The 26,638-nt window shown below is 39.0% G+C and overlaps 2 long non-coding RNA genes across 2 annotated transcripts; one reads left to right on the top strand and one right to left on the bottom strand.

The window, feature by feature from the left end:
- Positions 1-8,930: 8,930 nt before the first annotated feature.
- LOC102081019 (uncharacterized) lies at positions 8,931-17,400 on the bottom strand. The gene is made up of 3 exons (XR_270020.4): positions 17,355-17,400; positions 10,016-10,146; positions 8,931-9,757 (listed from the first exon to the last, which is right to left on the bottom strand). It is a non-coding gene; the product is annotated as an uncharacterized LOC102081019 (long non-coding RNA).
- Positions 17,401-17,716: 316 nt separating this feature from the next.
- Positions 17,717-21,090, top strand: LOC106097946 (uncharacterized). The gene is made up of 3 exons (XR_001224010.3): positions 17,717-17,833; positions 18,008-18,104; positions 19,807-21,090. It is a non-coding gene; the product is annotated as an uncharacterized LOC106097946 (long non-coding RNA).
- Positions 21,091-26,638: the final 5,548 nt, after the last annotated feature.

The following is a 26,638-nucleotide window of genomic DNA, read 5'->3' as shown; positions in this document are numbered from 1 at the left end:
AGAACTATACATCTTTCTTCAGATGTGATAAATTATGAAACAAACACGAACTGCCCATTTTTTTATGCCAATGCTTTGCCAAGACCTGCGCTGAGGCAATCATTTACTGCGTATGTGCTCTCTGTAACAATGAGGGCTGTCTCAGCTGTGACTGGCTGTGCTGCTTTGGCCCTGGTCTCAGGTGGTAGGTGGTCTTGCCAGGCAGAAAGCAGCCCGGTCTACAGCAACACACATCATCTATTCCTCTCAGTCTCATTCGCCGCTGTGAGACAGTGCTCTCATCACTTACCTCTCTCCATCAGCTGCAGTGATTGGCTTATTATCAGATGTCCTGCACAGAGAAAGAATGAGCCATGCATCACTGCACCTATCGCTGCTTCCAAACACTCTTATGAAGATTTGTACACACACACACACACAGGCGCGTGCAGACTTAGCAAACACACATATCAAAAACTACAAAAGACGGGCGCCTTTTTTTGTTTCTGTCAGTTATGCTAACCTGGCAGGACACACTTAAATGTGAGTACATGGCGGAGTACACACGACTGAGTGAGAATTTCACAGATGCTGGATAATAAAACATGCCTGTGCTAATGCTTCAACACAAAACATGTTTATTGTCATAGTTCCATTAGGTGCCTTGACAGTAACTTACATTAAAGACCAATATTACATGTCAAAGGCAGTTTACAAGTCATGGTTAGCTCGAAAAAAAAATGTCTTCAGTGGCTCTGGGGCAGCTTTCTAAAGCCTCGGGGTGAAGAATAAATGATGTTGTTATCAGGGGTTACCGTGCACTTTGAGCATGCACGTTTGTAAAGGAAAGTCAACAGAGTTATAATAGTTTTGCTTTTTATGACTAGTTTTTATTTTTATAATGTAGTTTCAGTTTAGTTTCCAGAGTGGACTTCAGTTTATTTTGTATTATTTGAAAATTTTTAGTTTTACTTTAGTTTTTAATTACATTCAGTCTTAGTTTTAATCTTTTTAAGCATTATTGAATAAAGGGCATAGTTAGAGGTAAAATTTGGGAAAATCAGTACAGGTATTACGTTTAAAACACAGAAACGTGTTTAATGTATAGTAATGCAAACATTTTGAAATGCTGTTCAAGGTCTCAAATGTAAATTTTATCTGCTTTGTAATGTTCAGCAACCACCATGCTACGCATGAAAAAAAGTTACAGAAAGAAAAGCTGGACGCCTCACCCGTCAACCAAAACCATCCTTTTTATTTTAGTCTGGTGATTTGTTAGGAATAGAAGATTACCCCTTACCTGTAATGAGAGTAATTAGAGCAATGCACCACCTCGTCAGTGGATTACCCCTTTTTCTTTGGCCAAAAAGCAGAAATAAAATAATTAAATACTCATGAATTGTGAAGTAGCTCTTCCATCCACGGTCGTCCTGACTGTCATAGGCATAGAGAGTAGGTGAGAGGGTGGAGCACAATATACAGGACACCAGTCTGTCAGAGGTTAAGTAGCCTACTTATGAAATATTTGCAATAGGCATAAATACTGTATTTATATATTGAAGATTAGTATACAATAGCATACTTGCAGCTGCAGTCCCCAAACACTTGATCCAAAGTAAGCTTTAAATAAAAATAAATGTGCACAGACTTGTGTTAGAAACTCTAACTGATTTGTCCTTGACCTCAAATGTGGTTCAAATGGGTGTGTACTGTAATTCTGTTGCAGCTTTACGTCTGTTTAGTGTGTGAAATGTATCAACTGCTGCCTGGACATGTTCCCTAGTGAAATTGCTTGCAGCAAACACTACAGAGCGCATAAGTGAGTGAAGGATCAGACAATTTAAAAACACGCTTTTTTTCATTGCTAAGCTTGAGGTCAGTCAAGGATGGACACAAACAAATGAAAAAAGAAAAACAACTCTATGTTTAATACACTGCAAGTTATGGATTTACCAGGATGATGGTAGAATGACCAATGAGTTAAGTTAGAGTTGTGCTGGCCGGTTATAATCCTTTCAGCACTTAGTTGGTGTTGACATTTTGCAATTATTGTAAAATGCAATGATTTTTGCGTTTATGGATTTTTACATCTTATTTTATGTATTAAAAAAATCACCCATTATCAGGTGTAATCAGGGATTAAAGTGAGATTTGGCAGGTGGATGATTGGGTATATAGCAGTGCTGGAAATAAGTCAGAATAATTGGTGAGCTCCAGCAGATTTTTCTTTATGTACAGGCTGTGATCAGCTGGACTTTTCAGCTCCTCTGAGTTCCTGCTGCTCTATATGGATTTAGCTGACTGAATTCAAAAAGATATAAGAGGCTGTTACATGAACTATAAACTCCCCTCTATAAAGCTGGTATATAAAGGTAGAATTCAGTGAGCGACTAATGTGCATTTAAAGGGATTTCTGCTGCTCTTTATGTAACCTAACATTGATCGCGATCACTTGCAGAGAGCTACAGAAAGACCGAGAATCAGCAGGTACAATTGTTTCAAAGAAAGCAGTAAGTATTGCACTCATGCTCAAAAAGCCATTGCTGAAGGCAAAGCATGTTGAAACACATTTAAAGTTTGCTGAACAACATGTAGACAAGCCTGTGAAATACTGGGAGGATATAGTCTGGTCAGATGAGACCAAGAGTGAACTCTTTGGAAGCTATAATACACACCATGTTTGGAGGTCAAAAAGCACTGCATATCACATCAAACACACCATACCAACAGTAAAGTTTGAACTTGGGAACATCATAGTATGGGGCTGTTTTTTGGCATAGGGCACAGGCACGCTTCATATAACTAAAGAAAGGACGAAAGAAAAATATACCGAGACATTCTTGATAAAAATCTGCCAATATCTAACAGATTGATGCAGATGAAATGAGGGTAGAGACACCAATCCCAAACACACAGCCAAGAAAACTCTGAACTGGTTTCAGAGAAAAAAACTAAAGCTGCTGGAATGGCCCAGCCAATCACCTCACCTGAATCCAATTGAAAATCTACAGAAATAACTAATTGAAAGAGGTAGTTTCTCCATACAGAAAGCCACACCAACAAAGGGTTTTGCATAAAGTATTTAATACATTTTAGTAAGCATGTTCAATACCTTTTCCTTGTGTCATTTCTCATTATTACACATAACTTAATTTATTCAATTCAATTCAATTCAATTTTATTTATATAGCGCCAAATCACAACAAAAGTCGCCTCAAGGATTTATAGACATCTAGGGTTATATATAAGACTCTGCTCGGATTTAATTGCTTAATTAATTGATTTAAGGTCCCAGAACCCTGTTCTGGATTGTTCTGCTACACTTTTAACCTCTGGTTGTAATAAAACAAATGGAAACTGCAATAGCTTTAAATGTGCACACTGTATGCCACCACCTTCACTGTAATATTGTAACAATCAGCTTTAAGATGATATTGGATCATGGCCTCTAGGGGGGCTAAAAGTCAGGATATGCAGTCACTTGAGTTAGTTTCATGATAATTTTTATTCATCCGTCTCTGCAGAAATTGTGTTAAATCCCTGAATTGCCTCTTTCGAGTTCTGAATGTGTCTAGCAGCTACATGCATGTTCGTATGGAAATCACACAAACTATGACTGTATCCTGCTTGTCTGCAGTCTTTTTAAGTAAATAGAAGCTATGATACTGAATTACATCACGAGTGAGTTAACAGTGCAGTCAAATGTACAGAGAACCAGCTGTTAGTACCTGTCTGTTTATACAACAGTATGCAGTCTATATAGGCTTACATGGCTCTTCACTTGGCTGAAGACCACATTTATCACGAGTTAGTCTTTCCTGCAAAATCTTAATGTAAAATCATTCTTAAACTATAAGACAAGCAGTAAGAGTCTGTGCACTGTATTAGCTGAGCTGAGAGGTATCTGCAGCAGACAGAGTGCAGCGTGCTGGAATAATTTGTCTATGTTTTGAGCTTGAACTGACTTCAGCTATAGTGGGAGGACAGAAAGTCAAAGACTGAGAGAGAAAGGGTGGTGGCATAGGCTCCTTCTATATATTGGAGTCAAGGGGTCCTGAGATTAGTTTGTGTGTGTGAGTGACTATGTAAATCTGAGAGAGAGAGGCTGTGGGTGTATTGGTTTTCTGTATAGGCACAGATATATTTTTCAGCCTGAGGTGAACGAAAGTAACCACCAAAAGCCTTTAAAAGTCTCCCACCTTCCTTCTTCCTTATCCTCTTTGCACAATCCTTTCATTTTCTGGTCTCTCCACCATCAAGTCTCCAAATGCACTCTAATTCTGCAGCCAATTTCATATGGCATTTCTGCCAAAGTCTCCATTTTCCCTTCACTTCTGCCCACTCACTTGTCAATCCCCCTCTATTTCATGCTTTATATATTCTGATTTAGACCTTCTTCTACCAGGCTGGTTAATCTCCTCCTCTGATGTTCCAGTCCACACCTTTTATTTTCCTGCTTTGAGGATCTTTCCTATTTCTCTCCTTCATCCTCTACCTGCCTCTCATCCTGACCTCTTCAAACCTTGCTCTAAGCTTTAGCCTTCCTTTTTTAAACCCAGAGAGTTGCTTCCAGTCCTTAAACAGCATTGAACTGCATTGCTTTTTAGAGGGCTAGTAGAGCTCAAGGGTATGTGAGGATAAGTTTAATTTGTGTGTGTGTATGCAACTGTCGGGGGAAGTTGTAAGTGTTACTCGTCATGATTAATGTGCCATCATCTCCTCCTCCATGCAGATCAGACATCATAAGAAAGGCGTCACAAGGACAGGAAGTAGAGCAGCAGAAAAGTGGAAGTGATTTAATAAGAGACATGTATTCTACCTATTTTAGAGAGAAAGTTGCTTCTACAGTACTGTGCAAGTGATTCATCACACAGGACAAGTGGGGATGTATGTGATCAGTGCTAAATTCAGTCTGCACCATGGCAGTGTTGAAACATACAGAAAAAAAGAAAGATCCATGCATCAGACAACTGATTCAAGTGAGCCAGGGATTACATGAACAGACAAAAAAGAAGAAGACACTAGATAAGGATAAGGTAGAGGACATTACCCTGAAACTGAATATACTCGACCGCTCCTGCACTTCCAAATACCATCGTTTCCACTAACTTTACAACACTATTCTTCAAAATGTCCTCCATACTCGAGCTTAAAGCTTAAAGATTATAGCGCAGGAGTCACAGCTGGTTATGGACGGGTTTTTATTACAATATCATTAGCCATAATGCAATTTTTCTAAAACTTGAATATGCTTTCCTGACTCTAAGTATTAACAGAGTTTCTGTATGCAGATACAATAAATAAAAATGCTAGTACAGAATGTTACCAAGGGTTTTGCAAAATCATCAAATAACATTATTCTAGTCTGACACATTATTCCTCTCAGTAAGGCTGATCTTACCCATTATCAGGCTGCCAGAGAGCAAAACAGTGAGAGGCTGAGTAGAGGAAGAAGGTACTGGTGTTTAGTTTATATCTGCACTTTGACAGGTACAAGTGTTGAAGTGTTGAATCTGTTTGTTAATGCAAATATCTCATTAGCGAATTATATGGCAACTCAGTGCATTGAGGCATGCAGACATAGTCAAGATAACCTGCTGAAGTTCAAACTGACCATCAAAATGGGGAAGAAAGGTGCTTTAAATAACTTTGAATGTGGCATGGTTGTTAGTGCCAGACTGGTTGGTCTGAGTGTTTCACAATCTGCTGATCCACTGGGATTTTTCCACACAACCATATTTAGGTTTTTCAAAGAATGGTCCTAAAAAGAGAAAATATCCAGTGAGTGGCAGTCTAAATGCCTTGTTAATGCTAGAGGTCAAAGGAGAATAGCTAGACTGCTTTAAACTGACAGGAAGGGAACAGTAACTCAAAGAAATCACTTGCTACACCAAGGTATGCAGAAGAGCATCTCTAAATGCACAACATATCAAACCTTGAAGCAGTTGGGCTACAGCAGCAGCAAAAGACCACACATAAGAAAGGGGAACTAAGGCTTCAATTCACATATTGGCTAATTGTCATGAACAATTAAGGCAGCTTTGAAAGCAAGAGAGGGTTCAACCCAGTACTAGAATGATGGACCTAACAAAATGGCCAGTGAGTGTAACTCTTCACCTAAATGATCTGAACCCAGTATTGAATTGTGAGTGCAGCTGCTTAGAAGAGGGTCAGCTCAGATCTGAAGTGAGCTGTCAGTGGCACCTTGTCACAGCATCGTTCACAAATCTAAAAACTTAGTACTAATTAAATGGTTGGACATCAAGTCAGTACACTATAACAGCATTATTTGTACTGCCACATTAGTAGATTTCTGAAGTCATCTTGATTATATCATTATCTTGAATAATGATGAGAAAACGACTCACCAGATTAGGGCAAAATTAAGATTGTGGTTACATAGAAACACACGTTTGGAATTGAAGAATAACGAGTATCGAGCTTTACTTTTTGTCTTGCTTCATATACAGCAGTGTCAGTGGTGCTGAACAATGAAATTACATGTAACATCTTTAGGTGCAGCATATGGAATAATTCGTGTGGATGTAAGATTTGATTTGGGGTTTGGAGTTCAATAAAGATGCTACCCAATCCATCACCAGAGCTACACTTGAGTCCTGTCTGCATGTCACAACATCCATGTTTGCTTGTACTGGTGAAATACGTTCTATAAATAGATACATAGTACACAGGCGAATTATAAAACGAATAGAAAAACTACAAAGTAACTAGAAAGTGATTTGTAGTTTAGGCTTTCATAAACCTGGTACCAGAGCTATATGGAGAATTTTGTTAGCTTTAATAATGTGGATTGTATTTATTTCTGCTGAACTGTATTTATTAAGTCAAAGATGAGACACTACACACACAAAAGTGTGTGCTTTCAGCCCTACATTTGTTTAAAAACTCCTTTAAAAGGGAAAAACCTCAGTGGATGAATGTTGTGCTTTGTGATAAGGGTGTTGAAGAAATAATTGCAATTCTAGCGTCATGGAGGATTGGGCTTGACTCCAGGTTACACTGCCTGCTAGGACTGCAGAGCAGGTGGATAAAGGGTGATATAGACAGGAAAAATTAATTAAAATTCTCTCTCTTTGCCTTTTCCCTTTTTATGCATACATAACTACTCACTGCTTATGACCACAGGGTTGAGAGGCACAAAACTGGAAGGAGGGCAAAGAATGAAAGGTTAGACTGGGGTGCCAGAGAGAGAGATGCTGAAACAGAGAAAGAGGTGGAGAGGTAGTAGAGTGATGGAGGTGAAAGATTAATAACAGCCTTTGCTTAAAGGCTCCCGTGTAGTTATAGGTGCGAGTGCGTGTGTAAATTTTCTGCTAAAGCATGTCATGTTTCTCTGCATTACTTTATTTTTTATTTTACGCAGTATTTGCTAGGGAATTTACTACTGATGGATGTAATAGCCAGTGTAAATGGCAGAAGGAAAGGCAGTCTAAAAATAGGAAATACACAGAAAAAACACAACCAAGCAGAATTAAATAGAAAATCTTTAATATTGTGCATATTCATACATTTGTATGTGATACAGAATATTTTAAATATGTGGCATTTTGAGCCAGACATTACTTACACGATGTCTGATTAGTGTGTCTAGTGTATTATTCCCTTGGAGGCTAATGTCCCCAAGCCTGTGCAGTATGTGGTCACACATTGGTCCATCTGAGTTTACTCTGGCACTGCCTACATCAGTTCACTCATTATATTGGTCAAAATACTACACAGTAGTGCCTATAGTGGTGCTATCGTCTGTCTTGTGTTCACCCTTACTTCTTTACAACGTCCGCACAAAGAGAGAGAGGTGTCAGGTGGCTGTGTAACAGCTGTAACAGAACCCACAGCCAACCAGCATTGTACACCAATAAAATATTAATGTGCAGACTAGTGTTTCTGGTCCTCACGAGCAAGGGTGGGAATGTTTGATAGTCTAGCTGATCAGTTTCACACTAACATCTCAAGACAGTGTTCCCAGGTAAATATTATTTTCTTTACTTACCAAATTTATATAGAATTGGGTCTATTATTTGTTGGACAATGAGACTCTGTACACCACCGCAGTGAATTTTGCATCAGACAATCAAAAATGTGCCTGAAGTGCAGACTTTCAGCTTAAATTCAAGAGGTTTAACAAAAACTTTGTATTATTTTTTTGGGCCGATTTTTACAGCCATTTGTACTCACTGTCTAAAACCCATGGACATCACTGAATCTGTTCTGTACTTCCTGTTTTGAGATGCTCTGCTAGGTCAGCCAACTTCAGTTGCAGGTTGTTTGTGGGTCTCTCTGCTTTCAGTTTTGAAAAGCATGTTCTGTAGGGAAGTTGTTGTGTTGACATGAAGTAGCTGACTTGGCCACTAAGGAATGTCTCATTTCTTTGTCTTGAGAAACTCTTGGGTTGCTTTTGTGGTTTGGGCCATTCGTACAAATATTCATTTGTACTGTGAAGTGCTGTCTGGTCTGTTTGGCTGAATCTGTGTAGAGAGTATAGCCCTGTACTAGTGACCCGGTTTTGCTAGCAGTTGTATTTGCCCATGCCATAACATTACCTCCACCATGTTTGACAGATTATGTGGCATGCCTCAGATCATGAGCTATTTATCTGCTTCTCCATATTTTTCTCAGCATTACAACTTTTTTTCAATTACGCTATTACATCTAAATGTCTGTCTTTGAGATGCACCATAAATACCACTGGTTTGTTTTCTCCTTAGTGTTATGAGTTTTTCAACTGGAAAACAATTAAAATGTCTTTTACATCATTGTTTAAGTCCATAAATGCTCTTCCAGGCAGCGAGAAATAAAATAACTTTTTTCCAACTTTACTACACTTATTTTTCTTTTCTTTTTCCTTTTTTTTTTTTACATTTTGCACAGGTACAAACGGAATAGCATTTTTTCAAATGGAATAGCATTTTTTTTCCTATTCCATATTTAATACCTAAACCAAAATTATCATCAAAGTGGAACAACAAAAGACCTTTACATGTAGACGTGATCCTTGATGGTTTAAGCTACTTTATATTTTACACCAGACTCTTAGAATATTCCCAGTGGCATTTTTTTTTTCACAGTTCATTAGAATACAAATAGAGCTCATGTGCTAATGAGGTTGTAGTGTCATTTTCTGTTATGATCAGTGGAGTAGTCTAGAAAGTTCAAAACTTGCTTCCCTATCATGATGCTAGTGAGTCATGGGTGTATTATTCTGTATAATGCTAGTTTTTATTTTAGGAAATAAATCAAATGGAAGGGTGAAAATGAATTCATTAGAATGGATATAAAACTTTCCACCCACAGAACGCAAACCTTAAATATAAACGCAGTATATTTTGTGTACCTCCAACATAATGGACTTTTTTTTGGTATGGCTGAGAATGAAGCTGAGAAATGATGCAGGCTCTAAGAGACATTTGGTTTGTTTTTAATGCAGACATGGACAGCGTGTGTGTGTGTTTTGTGCGTGCATGTGAGAGTGCTTTCAGTGGGTTTTTAATCAGGGCGTCACGCTCTCAGTCCCGATTAGGTACAGCAAGCAGGGCTCTCCAGTCGGCTGCTTATGAACAACAGCACCCTCTAAAAAGCAGATAATGTTCTGACACTCACGGTCTTAAAGAAAACGAACAAGTCTCGCTCTCTGATGCCCTATTATCCTCTCTTTCTCCTCCACATCTGTGGTCCAAATCAGATCGATGCTGAGAGAAAATGAAACCCCAAAATAACAGGAAGGTGAGAGAAGCCTCAGGTATGAGATGCGTCTTTTCACCTAAAAAAGGGGGGGAACAAGAGAATCGAATATGAGGAGCAACCAATATGATTCAGCATTGTTTCCTCTGGCCTTCCTTAATGTCACAAGCTATTTTCAAAGATCATCAGATATGCACACACACACACACACACACACACACACACACACAGAAATACACGCAAACTGCATGGGATGCAACAAACTGCAAGAAATGCACGGTCATAGTAATTGTGTTTTTGTGTTTGTGCATCTGCACTGACAATATGTGATCCTCACACTTCATTCCACATGTCAAAAGACATTACTCTTTTGGTTCCCATTAATTGACTCATTTTTCTTTCATTTTATCTTCAGCCAGCGTGTGCAAGGACTCATCTCCAGGCTCTCCTCCCATCTATTGGAGACATCTTGGGGAACAGAAAAGGGAAGGTAATGACGATGAATATGTACATAAATTACCTTGCCGTATGTGCATCTTTTTATAAGCAGAAAAGTTTCATGTGTGGGGAAAAAAGTGAAGATTTTTGTTTTGTTTTTAATGTGACAGCATTTTAACCGTAGAGGTTGGCAATATGATATATGAGGACAGGTTTCATAACAAAAGAGAGAGGGTGACTATTCAACAACTGCTCCATTGTCTTGGCTGTATGATGATATTCATAAATACAATTCAGCACTAGACACAATAGATGCAATGTGCACCTGGGCATCCACTCAGTATCATACAGCTCAATCAGACCTACTGTGAAATGAGAAAACTCCAGCGAGTAATTAGAGCGTAACGACACAGAGCTGGTTTAAATGCACTGATAAACTTCTTCTCTCGCTACATTGTTACCAGCTCATTAACCTGTGTGTATTTGTCTTTATACAAATAAGCAGAAACATAATGGATACCTCTGTCAGAAGCTCTTCTCTGTGACCCAGTGATACAAATAAAATAATTATTTGAATCCATTCTCATTAAGACATCTTCAGCCTTGCCTGCAGTTTTATGAAGCTGTACTGTGATATACAGTAGCTAGCATTGACATGCTAACATCCTTGCAGTGAAAACACACATATTAGGAAACTAACACCTGCTTATTAGCACTACACACAAATTACAGGTAAGACACAAATGAATTTCTTTATTTTTTCAGGAATTATATTCATAACCGAAGTTCAAAATGTTGCCTATTTTCATATTATTATTATTGTTACATTACTATTTCTTTATAGTGCAGGCTTCTTTACAGTGTGTTTTTTCCCTGTCTCCCTCCCCTCACCCCCAATGGGTCACAGCAGATGGCTGCCCCTCCCTGAGCCTGGTTATGCTGGAGGTTTCCTCCTGTAGGGAGTTTTTCCTTCCCATTGTCGTCAAGTGTTTGCTCATAAGGGGTCATTTGATTGTTGGGGTCTTCTCTCTATTATTGTAGGTGTATCTGGCCCAGGGACAAATATGATGATATGATGACTCAGATAGTTTGCCATGTCCTAATATTCTTATTGTCTTGAGGGTAGTTATTTATATAAAAGTAGATATTGTAAATCTTTGACTCAAAACATAATCGTTAGCTTAATTATGTTAGTGGCAAAGATCTAATATCAAGGAAAAACAATAATCCTTTTTTCTTTTCAACTGGTAGTTGGCCAACCATTAAGGGAAAATATTATAACTGTAGTATATCATAACTGATCCTGAGTAGACAACTGCAGGGGTTTTTTTTCTCAAAATTATGACATAAAAATGTGACTTGTCATTTGCAATGTTGAACCTGATCCCACATTAATTGTGTTGATGTAGGAACAACACCAACATAAGGATATCAGATTGTGCATTATTATAGGTTCTTTATCTTACAATAAACAATAAACTGTCTTGAGGTGACTTGTGATTTGGAGCTATTTAAAAAAAACTTAATTGAATTGAATTAAATTCCAAGGTGACAATGCCTGGAGTCATCAGGCTCAGACTGTGAAAGAGTGGTTCAGCCACTTTCACACCTGGATTGGCCACCACAGAGTCCAGACCTTAACCCCACTGGAAGTGTTGGGGACGTCCCAGAGAAGATTGCACGCAGTGGTGTAACTCTCCCATCAGTATAAGATCTTGGTGAAAACTTAAGGGAACTCTGGTTGGAAATAAATAGGTTTATTAAAATGAAAGCACGCTGTCATCAAAGCCAAAGGCAGTCAGGCTGCAGCAGATTTGTGAGTGTGTTACCCAAGATAAGTTGAGATAGGTCCCAGGTAATGTAATGTATAATGTTTATATGAATTCACGGTAAACTCAGAACACTGACAAATTACACCTGAATCAAAAATAAATATTTAACATCAAGAACTGATGTAGCACATCCTCGGGATCATTATTTAGGACAAGACATTTTGTAATAAAATGCTTGGCTAGATACCCAGAATTTTCCTATTACCCATATGGTCTGGAGCGACTATGTGATGGAATACTGCATGAGCAACTGTGACAGATGCCCTGTTTATGGCTCTGAATGGAAACTTCTGATTCACGGGGAGTTTGCCTTCTGCCTTCTGTTCATTCCTGCCACAGTTTTTGATAATAATGTTATATCAGCAGGTGATGTGAGGCAATCACCCACAGCCCCACCGCTGACCTGCTGACACTCAATCACTTACATACACAGCAACGTTTTTGGAAGTAATGAGGTATTACCCATTTCAAGCGGCAGAATTGAGATGTGAAAGGTGACGCAGACGCTTGATTCATTCTCCTCTCGCTCCATGTCTCCTACTGATGAAATCTAAACACATATCAGAGGAAAGTGCTGCTCGGCGCTCTGCAGTGGCCTTGAGAGATTTTTAGATTTGATTGTAAAGTTTTAATTATAGCATAAAAGACCTCAGTGGATCTACTAGCCGACTCCATTTTCAAGCTGCTGTTTCCTTGTTACAGTTAGAGGGCCCTCGGCTCCCTGCAGGAGTCCTGACCATCAGCCTTGACATTAAATTAAGAAGCAGCTAAGCTTTTCTCTTTGCGGTTGAAACTCACAGAGCTTCTTGATTTATTCCCATCTATGTGAGTATTTTGTGGTAAAAAAAAAGGAATATTATGATCAGAGGCGGAGCCAGACATTTGAAACACCCGGGGCTTAGCCCTAAAGGGTAGTATGCATGTGGGATTTTTTTTAAGGGGGGGGTTAGAAATGACTGAAAGATTAATAGGCTCTGTTTTGAGTTTTGTTCAAAAAAGAATGACTTCATATAGGGAAAAATATATATCACATATGCAGGACACCTTAAACTATTTTTTTAATTAAGCAGCAAGGCAGAACAAAATCAGGGCTGTATCAAGACACAGGGACTAAACCCCAATTCAACCAGACCCAGAACTGATCCGGAATTAAAACAGGACTACAACAGTTCAAAATCAGGACTACTTAGGACTTAACCAAGACAGAACCAGAATCAGAACTAGATGATAGTAGCACTAAAAATCATCATAGACCTGCACTACACTTATTTTTTAATTCTACCAAAGTACACTATTTAGATTGAGAAAGGTTTATATAATTATTTAGCCTTGTTGTGCAAACAAGCCTGCATAACTTAATAACTTGAAAAATAACAAACCTAAAAAGAAACACTAGGTACGAGATACATGAGTACCTATGATACGGTGATACTTTTGGTAAACAACCATTTGACTAACATGTCTGTCTCACCTGCTCTTGTTCCATCTCTGTTCTGTCCTCATTCTCTCTCTCCCTCTCTGTTCCTCTCTCTCCCTCTCTGTTCCTCTCTCTCCCTCTTTGTGCTGACGATCATCAAATATACAGTTGAAACCAGATATTTACATACTCTTCAGATCAAAACACAAACACTTTTTTAATTGTAACATCAAATCAGACTAAATGTTTATTTTTTTAGATTGATAAATATAAAAAACATATTTGTTAACTTTAAGAGTAAAGAGAGAAATCGTCTGTATTTCTTAATTGCAAATGGCACCAAATTGTATTCAAAACTGAGCCACACTTATGGAGCTCCACAGTTCTTTTCCTGGTGTTTTGGTTGACATCTCTTGATTTTCCCATGTCAAAGAAACAGGCTCTGTGTTTTGCCTTATATGGATCCACAGGTGTGCCACCAATTTACTCACATGGACTCTACTAACCTATCAGAAGCTTCTTAAGCTCAGAATGGAATCGTCTGGAGTTTTCTTATTAATTAACAATAAACTTAGTGTATATGTACTCCTAAATTTGATGAAAGTGATAAAAATAGACAGCTCTGTCTTTCTTTATTCTGACATTTAACTAATTCAAAAGATATTTCAACATTTATTTATCCAAAAACAAAACAAGTTTACTCTAAATTGATGTTGTACAGTAAAAAAAGTTCGTGTTTTCCATAAAGTGTATGTAAGTATCTGCTTTAAACTGTGAATATACTGCTGTGTATTGAAATTCCTCTTGTTTTGCATAGAAATATACTGAACAACAAAGCATAATATATAAAATGCTACCTGAGTTTTTTCTTTGAAAGAAGCTCCTTATGTCCATTCTTGTATATCAGTACATTACTGAAACCGATTTATTTAGCCGTGAAGGGTAACAACTGAAAATATGAAATAAACACACATGTGAGCTAAGACTCTCTAAAGAAACAGCATTGTTGTTGTTCGGCTTTTCATTTCGCCATTTGTTGATTCACTTGAAGAGCAAGTAACGTAATATGGGTCAAGTGATCAGTTTGATCAATCTTTCGTGATACACCGTCATATTTACATTATTTGTACAGTACACTGTAAAATCTAATTAGTTCCCAGAACTCAAAAAAATTATGGAAACTCGTTGCCTCAAAAAAATTGAGTAAAGCTTAGCTAAAAATGACTAAGTTAGGACAACGTATTTATTTTGAGTACTCTGTACAAGCTCATTTGTTCCCAGAACTCAAAAAAATTGGATCAAGTTTACGTAAGATGACCAAGTTAGGGCAACTTAGTCATTTTGAGTACACTGTACTCAAAATGTACACAGCCGTGTTAGTTCCCAGAACTCAAAAAAATTATGGAAACTCGTTGCCTCAAAAAAACTAAGTAAAGCTTACTTAGGATGACTGTTAGGACAACTTATACATTGCAAGTCTGCAGTATTAAGAATAACTTGATATTTCTGACTTTCTGACAATACTAATTGTTTACCTACTGACAAACATTTCAAGTTCAACTAAATGAAAAAACAATTTGTGGTAACCTGAATATGATTAAAAATAATTAACAACAATTTTTGTAATGATGTTAAAATGAGCACAACTTTTATTTTCAAACACAACAAAGTACAACAGCCAACATACTGGACACTGTTCTGCTGAACAACAAACAATTATGTTGCCATCACTGTTATAATCTTACAATGAAACAAAGTCTCAGATGTAATTATTCTGAAAATAAGTTTAGGCCTACCACAAGTTTGTTTTGTACTTACTTATATAATCAACATAAAATATTTATTGTTCTGTCACAAGTGCAGTCTCTAATTTAAACAACACATTTGTTTTCCATTCCAACACATGAGCTGGAATGTTGTAATATTTTAAGGATGGCTTGTTTCCAGGCCAGGCATTACTGCCTGAATGACTATCATTGATCGAGGTGATCCAAATGTGGGTGCAGAAGAAAGTCTTTAACTTCCCTTAAGTGCAGTGGCAGTGGATGTGGGTTGGAGATGCAATGAGCTTGAACCTGCAGGCGACCATCTTCACTGACCACACCATCTGTGACGGAGGACTCATCTCTCCTGGTGTCCTGCAAGCAAACAATCATATTTTTTGGAACATGAACTTAATTGCTTTCTTAAAACATTTTTTTCTGCATTTGGTATAAAACAGACTCCAATTTAGACAATCTCAGGCTCCCTCCCCGCCGGAGAGGTGACATTCAATGTCTCAAATTGTCAGTCTGGATAGCCGTGACCACCACGCAACACACAATATTGTCATGAAAACATCATTTTAAAAAGGGCTATGCAAACATGGGCAATAACTTTCATTCTAATGATGTGCAAAATGATTTTGGGCACAAAACAAATTTTGCTGTTAGAAAACTTGCAGACTTCACTATATACAGTGTAGACCCTCTAAACTAAGTTTGGGGGGTGTGATCTTTCAAGAAATGCAGACCAAACTGTTGTTGTTTGTTTACTTACACAGCATGTCTTGTAGAATTAACTGGAGTCACAGCAACAGCATAGTGCAGTCATATCTCAAGTCTAATAACAGAAGACAGGAAAAGATCAGTAAAGAAACAACTTCCCCAAACCAAAGCACAAATAAAACAATAAGTAAAACAGGCTGATCTAAAGTATGATTAAAGTTCAGCCTGATTAATATAAATGTCACTGACAGTTGCTAATATATTGGAAAACCAAAATACTTACCACTGAGTTGATGTCTTTCTGTCCAACAGGAGTGCTGGTCCCGAGCCTCAAAGACAGTAAGAAGCAAGCAGAGGGAGAAAAAACAGAACATTTTTCAGAAACTGATTTGATCCTTAATGGCTGTGCAATCATTGTAACATAGAGTTTGCTTATGTCGTTAAATAAAGGCTAGATTTCACATTAATAGATGCCACAGATGTTCTAAAGCTGCCACAAAGCATGAAAACGTCGGAGCATTTTTGCAAATATGTGATGTCTTGATAGATCGAGCAGATATTTGAAATTCACACAACTACATTCTCGCCTGAAAATATCTTAAAAGTTTATTTTGTGACCCAGAAAAAGTAATACGTTTTTCAGCAGTGCTCCTCCGCCATTGCCGCGCTTACAAGTGCGCACAGGCTCCGACAACCGCAGCCGACAAATGCGATCCTCCTTTTCCCCAGACTACCCTTTCTGGGTCACAAAATAACCTTTTAATATATTTTCAGGCGACAATGTAGCTATGTAATGCTCAAATATCTACTTAATTTATCAAAATATCACATATTTGCAAAAGTGCTTCCACGTTTTCGGAGAGCTCCGTTATCCACCCCCCACTCCTAACGGCTGCACCTCCCAAAGAATTTTGTCTGGGCTCTTATCTCACTTATTTATTTCAAACAATCAACAAAAAAATTCACCGACATAGTTTTATGTAAGGTTTTTAAGGCTGTGGTGTTAATTTTTAAGTAACATGAGCACAGCGGCAGCAGCAACGCTAGGCTAACACTAACTAGCTAGCAAGATTATAAACCTGGTGCTAAACTAAGAGAAGCCACAAAATCAGTTTGAATAAGAGTAAACATTTACTCACCAAGTCAGTAAAGATCCACAGCAATGACAACAATAATATCTCCAGGTTTGCTCAATATATTCCATAACAAATGCTGGCGCCATGAACATGCGGACTGATCCAGGAGGGAGGGGGACGTGGCATTTTCAAAACACATCTTTCATCCTTCCGCCCTGAGAAGCAAAACTTCCAGCTTACTTAGTTTTTCTAAGTTAGGACAACTCAAATTAATCGAGTTTATCAGCATTTTTGCATAAAAAGTACTGGTAACTTATTTAAATTGAGTTCTAATAACAAATTGATAAAAATTGAGTTCAGCCTATTTAATATTTTTAATTAAACACAATATTACATTTTACAGTGTACGAATGATTTGCTTTGGTACCTGGTTGAACTTCAGTTCTCATCTGTCTGCCTGGCTCCGTTTCTCCAACAGCGCACTCGCAGGCAGCAGCTGCCCCGCCCGCTTAGTGCCTGAGGATCATACCAATATTAGGGGGGATTTACGCAAAGTTGTAAATTCCCACAGTGTGCACTATGTGCTTCGAATATTGCGTGTAGTTTTTTGTTTTATACAGTTGTCAGTCAGGCATCTAACTATGAAAAAATTACACTCCAAAAGACCCCGGGCTTCTGAAAAAACAACCCGGGCTTAAGCCCAGTAAGCCACCCCCCCGCTCCGCCACTGATTATGATGCAAAATGCAGGTGTACTCCCTGAATTTGATAATAAGTTCATAAACCTGCATTTCCTTAGGGCAGCTGTGATGGGATCATGCACTTTGAATTTTAGCTGATCATGCTTTTGTTGTGGATTTTTGTGATATCGTCAATGCCTAGCAAGTTCAACAAAACCAACAGGAAGGTGATAAACAAGTAAACAAAACACAATCTGTGCGTGCCCACACAGTGCTGAGCAGAAGTCTAAAGGTTTAATTGTTCTCAACTAAAAATTCTAAGACAAAGCTTCTGTTTTCTCAGCATTGTCTCCAGAGAATGAATCTTAATTACTTCGCAAGTCTCTTTGGTTTTTGTCTAGGATGATCTTGGTCAACTCAGTGACTGCAAGGTGCACGGGTCCTGTGGCTGCAAAACAATCCAAACTTATCACCTCCCCTTCACCATCATGCTTAATGGTTGGTAAGAGATCTTTGTGCAAAATACGCTGTGTTTGGTTTTCATGAAATGTGGTGCTGTGCATCATGGCCAGACATCTCCACTTTGGTCTCATGGGTCCAAAAGGACATTGTTCCAGCAGTCTTGTGGGTTGTTCATATGTAGCTCTGCAAACTTAAGCTGTGCTGCCATATTCTTCTTAGAGACTTTCAAACAAGAAAGCTTGTTTACTCTTTTTCCTATAAATTCCAATTCTGAAAATGCTAAAACACTATTTTAAACGTAAACAAACCCAGAATGGAATAATTTGCAAATCATTGCATTAAATATAGAAAACATTTTAAATATTTAAACTGAGACGTTTGACTATTTCATGAAAAAAATATGAGCACATTTTGAATTTGGTTGGTCAACATATCTCAAAAAAATTGGGACAAGGAGCAGAAGGCTGGAAAAGTAAGTAATAGTAAAAAGAAACAGCTGGAGGAATATTTTGCAGCTAATGAGATTAATTGGCAACTGGCAATTAATAATTAACATTAATTAACATAACTAGGTCTTGGAGCATTTTAGAGATGCCGAGTTTAGATGGGTAGAGGTTCATCCATCTGCAGAGAAATTCTATCTACAAAATTGTGGAACAATTTCAGAATAAAGTTCCTTAAGTGAAAGTTGTGAATATTTCATTATCTACAGTACGTAATATCATCAAAAGATTCAGAGAATCTGGAGAATTCTTGCAAGCTGCAAGAGACAAGACTGAAAATCTTTGAATGATCTTCAGGCTTACAGCACGGCATTAAAAACTGACATGATTCTGTCGTAGAAATCTCAGCATGAGCTCAGGAAAACTTCCAGAAATCACTGTCTGTGAACACAGTTCGCTGTGCCATGATCCAGAAATTCTGCCATCTTCTCTGAGCCAAAGCTCATTATAAATGGACTGAGGCAAAGTGTAAAAATGTTCTGTGGTCAGATGAATTAAAATTTGAAATTGTTTTTGGAAAACATGGACGCCGCATCCTCCAGACTAGAGAGGAGAGGGACCATTCGGCTTGTTATCGGCGCTCAGTTCACTCAGTTTTGAATCAGCCTGCCTGGAGCCCAGGCATTTCACCAACTGCAAACATTTAGCACATCATGAAAGAAAAACATATGACAAAGAAGAACAGTAGACAAGAATGGGACAACATTCATCTCCCAAAAGTCCAGCAGCTGTTTTTAAAAGACATCAAATACAAAGAGAACTTATTTTTTCTTTAAAATGGTAAGATGGTCATTTCTCACTTTAAATATTTGATATGTTTAAAGATTAGACATTAATTAGAGATTAATGACCAAAAGATTAATGAGCGACCCAGGTGTATTATTATAAAAAATGAAACAATTACATTTAGAATTTGTGCAACAATATTTTTTTTGTAAAATTCTACTTTCAGTGTAGTAGTCATGTGGCTGGTGCCCACAGACAAGGCAGAGGCAGAGGCTTTAAAGTAAACGGAAACTTGCTGTGTAGGTCTGTTTTTGTGTCACTCTGATAAGTAATTTGAAGGCCTGTGGGTCGATTAGTAAAGACAGGTGGGCTAACCGGTATTTAGGCCATGCAAGACCCAGTTTAGCCCTGTGTGATGGTGAAACTGATGCAAATGAGCTTTTAAGCTGTAGCTAGTGAAACGGCATTCTCTGGAGCTACTTCATTTATCCCCCTCATCCTCTCCTAAGCTGGGGATCCAGACAGTCATTGGAGGCTCGTGCCTGAGTTTTGGGAAGCGACGGAGTCATCAGTGACCCAGATGCCCTGATCTTCTGTCCATCAAAGCCTCTGTTTTAGGCCTGAAATACGCTCATCTCCCAGAAGCTATGCCTGTCACTGTCTGGGCTCCCGTCAGAAATTTTCTGACTAAGAGCCTTGCGGTCTGCAGTGGCACGATAACAAAAACATCTCTTCCCTGTTAGGCTGCAAGCTCCTCTCCCCTCTCATGGTAAAAATAACATCAGGCCCAGAATATTAAAGAGGGATTTTTTGGGGGGGTGATATTTATCGTCTATAATTGCATTGCCACACCTGATTTTGTGTTCTTTCTGTGTGTGAAGCAAGTGGCTGCTACTAGTGGGTTACAGTTGCCATGGTTTCTTCTGTTTTGATCATTCTTATATAATGTTATTGGTGACTGGTTGCTGTGAAAAATGAGCACACACACACACACACACACACACACATTCTCAGTTTATGTCAGTAAATGTTGCTAACCACCCCCACATTCTTGTCCTTCCTCGAAGAGAGCAGCCCGAGGACAAACAACAGCTCCTCTCACATCATCTTCCTCTCTCCTATACTCATCACACCCTCTGTCTCTTTCTCTCTCCTTATCGCTCTCTCATTGCCTCTCTCAAGTCTTCCCTTCTTCCAGCTTTATTGTCACCATTTTCTCTCCTCCCCTGCCCCACTTCTCCTCGATCCACTTTATCTCTCTCAGTCATAGCAGCATTGATTTTCACAGGGCCTCTCCCCTGTCATATCTCCACATCTCTTAATTCGCACACACTCCTTGTCTCTACACCTTGCAGATTTGTTTTCATTTTAACACAAACACACACCACCTCATGCACACACACAGTCTTGTATCCAGGACACATTACAATGCCTTGCATTCATTTCCTCCAGTCTTACTTTAACCTTTTCCAGAGCCACTACTTACCTAACCCTGACCTTAAAATATGTCTTCACCTTATGGGAACTTGTGTTTTGGCCTCAGAAGGAAGACAGGTCATAATGTGACTATGTAAACAGAGTTAGGTCCTCACATTATGAGTAATACCAAACTTGTGGGTACACACACACACCCTCACCAATGTCCTTTTTTTCTATCTCCAGCTGTCTGGAGCCAGCCACACACACACTCTGTCTTCCCCCTCCAGAGATGATTTTTATTAATCTCTTTTTCTACTTTTCCATCAGTCTCCTCTAAAATACACAGCATCTCCATCCCACTAAGCTCTGTCACCCCCCCCCCCCCCCTTTTTGTTTTACATTTCCTGACACTCCTTTTCATTTCCCCTCTCCTCACCTGTCTTTTCATGTCAGAGCTGCTTGTTTTGACTTTCTGTTGGAAGTCACATACACTGGCTCTGACTGCCTGCTGATTCTTCTGAGTGAGGCAATGTGTGTTTGTGGAGCCTTCAGGGCACTCCAGAGCTGATGAGCGTTTGTGGAGCACATTGCTGATGATGCCTTTTACTCTCGCTGATGCTATCACTGAGAAACACACAATTTGTGCGAGTGTCATTCTGTAAATTTACGTTTATTATGTTCTTTAAGTTTTTAGTGTTCATGGCCACTGTTTGGTTGCTATGGAGGTAAATGGACAGATAATGTTACTGCATTTTGAAGCATTTAGTTTTACCTTGTGGACCATCTTGTTTCCATCTTTTTTCTTTGGAGCCAGAAAAGGCAATATTTGGAGAAAATGGGTTGAACTTAATTCGTTTGGTTAACAAGGTGAATTTCTATGTACCCAGACATCTGCTTATTAGTGCTACCATGAAAAATAAAATCATAGATGTTCATTATCTAAAAATTTTTGGTGCACTTAACTACACAGCTGATTATTTGAAAAATGTTCCAAAGTGTGCCGTCGAGCACACAGAGAGTTCCTGTTCAGTGAGTCGAACAACATGAGGTGACACCTAGCAGACAACTAGCCGCCTAGTTGGCACTGAATGTGTCTACACCGTTAATCATGCATAAAGTTAAGCCTTAACACAAATTAATTAGGGGAATTATATAAGACTTCACCCAAAACTTAATCAGTTGATCCAGAACATGTTAACTAACATGGTAGTATTTTAGTATCTGTCCATATGTTTGCAGACATTTGGTCAGCAACTTGTGACATAGATATACTATAGATAATTATACATTCTGAGGCAGATCTGATCATGTATATAGTGCTGTGCAAAAGTCTTCATCCACCTCTCTTTTCTTTATATTTTCTTTCCAACAGTCAGACTTTCTGGTAAAGTGGTCTTAAGCAATAGTTCTCCAGGCCTCCTGGAGGTCCTTCAAACTTTTTCCTTTGGCTGTTGGCTGCCTTTTCACTGATTTTTAGCCTAATCCCTGTACCTGACCATTTTCATTTTGTTTGTTTGTTGTTAAACCACTTAACACTGACCTATGAATCATTCAAGCATAGAAAAGGCACCAAACTCAAAGTATTATGTCTACACATAACAGACAACTTAGCAAAAAGCGGATTTTAAATTGTATCTTTAGGCACTTTGTTGCTAGCAGCTTGTCACTAAAACACGAGCGGTTCACCTTACTCCAACAAGGTGATTCCCTAAAACTTGGGATATCTTCACATGGTCTGCAGTATGTCCTTAAAAAACTGCTAAAGCTGGACTCGTGGAAGACAAAAGAATAAGTGGCAGGCCACTTATCTCTAGCAGACAACCAGTATCTGAAAGTCATGTCCTTAAGAAACAGGAAAAACAAAAACCTCCAAAACAAACCCAGAAACATGACCTGAGAGATGCATCTGGCCTTTCAGTTGATCCATCTACTGTTCACTGAAGACTCATCATGGTCTCAGTGGAAGGGTGGCCGTCAAGAAGCCACACTTAAGGAAGGAAACAGGGAGCAAAGGCTGAAGTATGCCAAATTACACAAGAACTGGACTGAAAATCCCAGACCCCACATATCAACATTCCTGAAGAAGTATGGCAAACATCCAGGATCCAAAGAAGAGCTTTGAATGTCCTTCAAGAAACCTGGAGAACTATTCCTGAAGACTATTTAAATAAATTACAAGTAAGCTGCCTGAGAGGGTTCTAACAGAGGATGAAGAATAAAAGTGGTCAAATATTGATTTTTCAGGCTCACTAGAATTGGACAAACTCTTTTTTGCCCTACATTCTGTATTTACATCTATGTCTCCACATGTTTCAATAAATTGCTGCTCCTATTACATAGCAAAAAATAAATAAGGGTTGGCTCAAGATGTTTTGCACATTGTTGAGCATCTGAAATCAGTTTCACAAAGCCAATTTGTTCTGAAAATATTATGGTTTGAGAGATTAAACCATAACAGGAGCAGATGACGGTGTTGAGAGTCCACTGCGAGGCATAAATTATTGTTACAGTACTTTCAGACCGAGCACCTGGGCAACGTATGTGGCTGTTTGGATCAGAGCATTTTCTGCTCAAAGCACAAAGGGGGGGAAAAAAAACATGTTTGAGGTTTTAGGCTGTTTTCTAGCTTACAGGGAGTCATTAAATTTTTCAGGGGTGCAGCACTGTATTCAGCTGTGTACTGGAGGGAGTGAGGTAAAACTATTCAGGATAAAAAGCTCCCAGGGAAACAAGCTAACAATGCCTTCCAACAGCAAACTTGCATGTCCTTTTAACAGGGTAATCTTTTATCACTTGCTGTTAAATGGTAAATGGACTGGTTCTTATATAGCGCTTTTCTACTCTGTCCGAGCACTCAAAGCGCTTTACACAACTAATTCATTCACCCAATCACACCCATTCACACAAGCACTTCTAAGGTTAAGTGCTAAGTAACTATCTAACATTCATACACATTCACACTCCGATGGACGCATCGGAGAGCAATGTGGGGTTAGTATCTTGCCCAAGGATATTTGGCATGCAGACTGGAGCAGCCTGGGATCGAACCACCGACCTTCTGGTTAGTGGCTGACCTGCTCTGCCACCTGAGCTACAGCCACCCCGTTCACTTCAGTCTTGCAGAGCACCAAACTGCAAGCTGTGACTGATTAAAAAAGCATAGATGAACACAGCGTCTGAAGAGCCAGACTTTCTCCCCAGACTTGGTATGAGACCAAAAATGGGGAGAGAACATTCATCAGGTGTGGAGAACATGGCCACGTGTCAGCTGGATGTGTAATGGGTTTGTCAGTGTGCCATAACAGCTTTATTAAAGTAATAATAAATCAATGCTTCAACACTTTACTGCCAAGTGACCAAAACAATCAGTTTATGTGTTGCCCTGCTCATGCCAAAGAGACTAAATCCATTATGAGAATTTGATTTGAAGCACACATAATTTAAACTCTAACACTCAAATAAAGTGACACAGATCAACTATAGAGTTTAATGTAATTTCCTGCTGCAGCCATTGTTGTATACATGATGTGAAAGCACACTGCGCAAAATGCTTCAGGCCCATCTGAAGCTGCATGGCAAAATTCTGGACACGAGCCAAAAGTGAGAGATGAGGGCATGTGGCGACCCTCGAGGGACCTGCTTAGAAGATCAGTCCATCAAAAACCTAATTTCTGAAGCCTGCCTCGTCCCACCTGAACAGACATCCTTATCACTTTTTAGTTATCTTCTCCCTCAACCAACATTTGTTCCCTTCTCCCCCCCCCGCTACCCACTCATATCACGTCACATTTCCTTCCCATTTTTCTCCCGCTCTCCTGCTCTTTAGACTTATATTTCACACTGTACTCATTCACAACACATCACATCCCCGTTTGATGTATTTCATATGTCAACTGTCCATCGTCTCCTCTCTTCCCGTTTCCCCTCTCCTATTTATTTTCTTACCCTTCAATTTCACTGTTGCCTTGCTCCTGCCCCTCCTCCAACCCCCCCCCATCCACCTTCTCCTCCTGCTCGCAACCCTGCTCACGTCCAGGTCTGTTTCCACTGATAAGACTCTCAGTGGCACCCACACACACACATACACACACGCGCACTAGAGCAGATAACAGTGTTGTACTGCCGACAGCATCACAGTTACCCGCTATTCCTCTCTTCCCTAATTTTGTTGCTAATGAATGGGCCATCAGGGATTTTTTCTCTCTCAGCCAAATAAGAGCAGCAGACATGCAAGAATGAGATGGGCAACATGGAGAAGGTAAACAACAGAGGACAAAAAAAGTTATCCTTTTCTCGTAAATCCATTTTGTTTTCGGCTGCACCCAAAGCAAAGTTATTACCTGTCATGGCGTGGCTGGCTCAGGTAGAGAGCAGAGAGTAAGCTGCCCTCTCTCACACACAGGCTGAGCCACAGGGCAGTCAGTTTGTTATTGTCAGACACAAATAAAGTGTTTCTGTCTGAGAAAAAAGAAGAAAAAAGACTTTTCTAGATCAACCACTGATAAACACAGGTCTGAACTAATGCTAAATGTATCACCTACTTGTATGTATGGCTTTTCGCTGCTTAAATGGTTCTCGCATTCAAACGTCTGCATTTCTTTGAGAATATGTCAACAAAATGAATTAATATGAAACTGAAGAAATAATTTAATTTCTTCTGATTTTGTTTTATTTAAAAATGTCAAAACTGTTAATGAAAACATTGCATTTAAGCAACAAGCAGTTGTGCATTTTCTGCTTTAGGTTGTACTGGCAATGTAGTTTCAGCAAAGGCTGAAAAAATAGAGATGTTCAAGATGGCAATGTTTTATTATGATTCACAAATAGATAGGCAGAAAACTGTTGACCAGTGGCATGTCTTAACATTTAACATAAAGTCTTCTTAATAGTAAATTCACTCCTTCCTATATCTTTTTCTGCAAAACACAGAACCCACTGAAAAACAGGGTACTGAAGGATTGTTAACCATAGCTGAGTTTTGCATGGACTCTTAGTTTAGTTCATACAACACATGAGTTATATTTGGAAGACAGTATAAAGTACCTCTTAATGTAGACATATGGAGTCTTGTGCAGAGAGACTCGAGCTACATCTCAGGCTCTACACGCCTCAGTTAGCACGTTAAACGCTACCGTGACATGACAGTACAATTAGAAAAAGACTGAAGAAGTATGGCTTGTTTAGAAGTGTTGCCAAGAGAAAGCCTTTTTTCTATTAAAAAAAACATGGCAGCACAGCTTGCATCTGAACAAATTAGAAGACAGATGAGACCAAAATGGAGCTGCTTGGTCATAATGACCATAATGCACAGCACCACGTTTGGCACAAACAGCATAAACACCTCATACCAACTGTCAAGCACGGTAGTGACGAGGTTTTGATTTGCGCTTGTTTTGCAACCACAGTACCTGAGCACCTTGAAATCACTGACTCGACCATGAACTCCTCTGTATACCAGAGTATTCTAGAGTCATACGTGAGGCTGTCCATTCAACAGCTCAAGTTTGGCTAAAACTGGGTCTTGCAAAAGCATGAACCAGTCAAAGTCCAGACTTCAACCTGATTGAAATGTTGTGGGGGGATCTTAAGAGAGCTGTGGATGAACAAATGTCCTCAAACCACAATGAACTGATGTAATGTTGTATCTCTATACAACATTACATCAGGAGTGGGCAAAACTTCATCCACAATAAAGAAGAGCTGGTTAACTATGAATCAGAAGGCCAGTGGTTCAATCCTTGGACCTTAGAGTAGGGGGTTGGTCTCTACCCCAATTTTCCTACACCCCTGTTTCACACACCCTGCCAGGTAAGGGGGGGCTTGTTTTCTTTCTGCCTGTCCTACCTAAGACATTGTCAGACTGTATACCACTTATGATGTAATAACTGAAATAACACAAACAGAATTGAAGAAATAAACAGA

This window comes from Oreochromis niloticus, linkage group LG18 (genome assembly GCF_001858045.2).
Source record: "Oreochromis niloticus isolate F11D_XX linkage group LG18, O_niloticus_UMD_NMBU, whole genome shotgun sequence".
Classification (NCBI taxonomy): domain Eukaryota; kingdom Metazoa; phylum Chordata; class Actinopteri; order Cichliformes; family Cichlidae; genus Oreochromis; species Oreochromis niloticus.
Note: the sequence above shows the minus strand (reverse complement) of the source record. Positions and strands in the feature narration are given on the sequence as shown.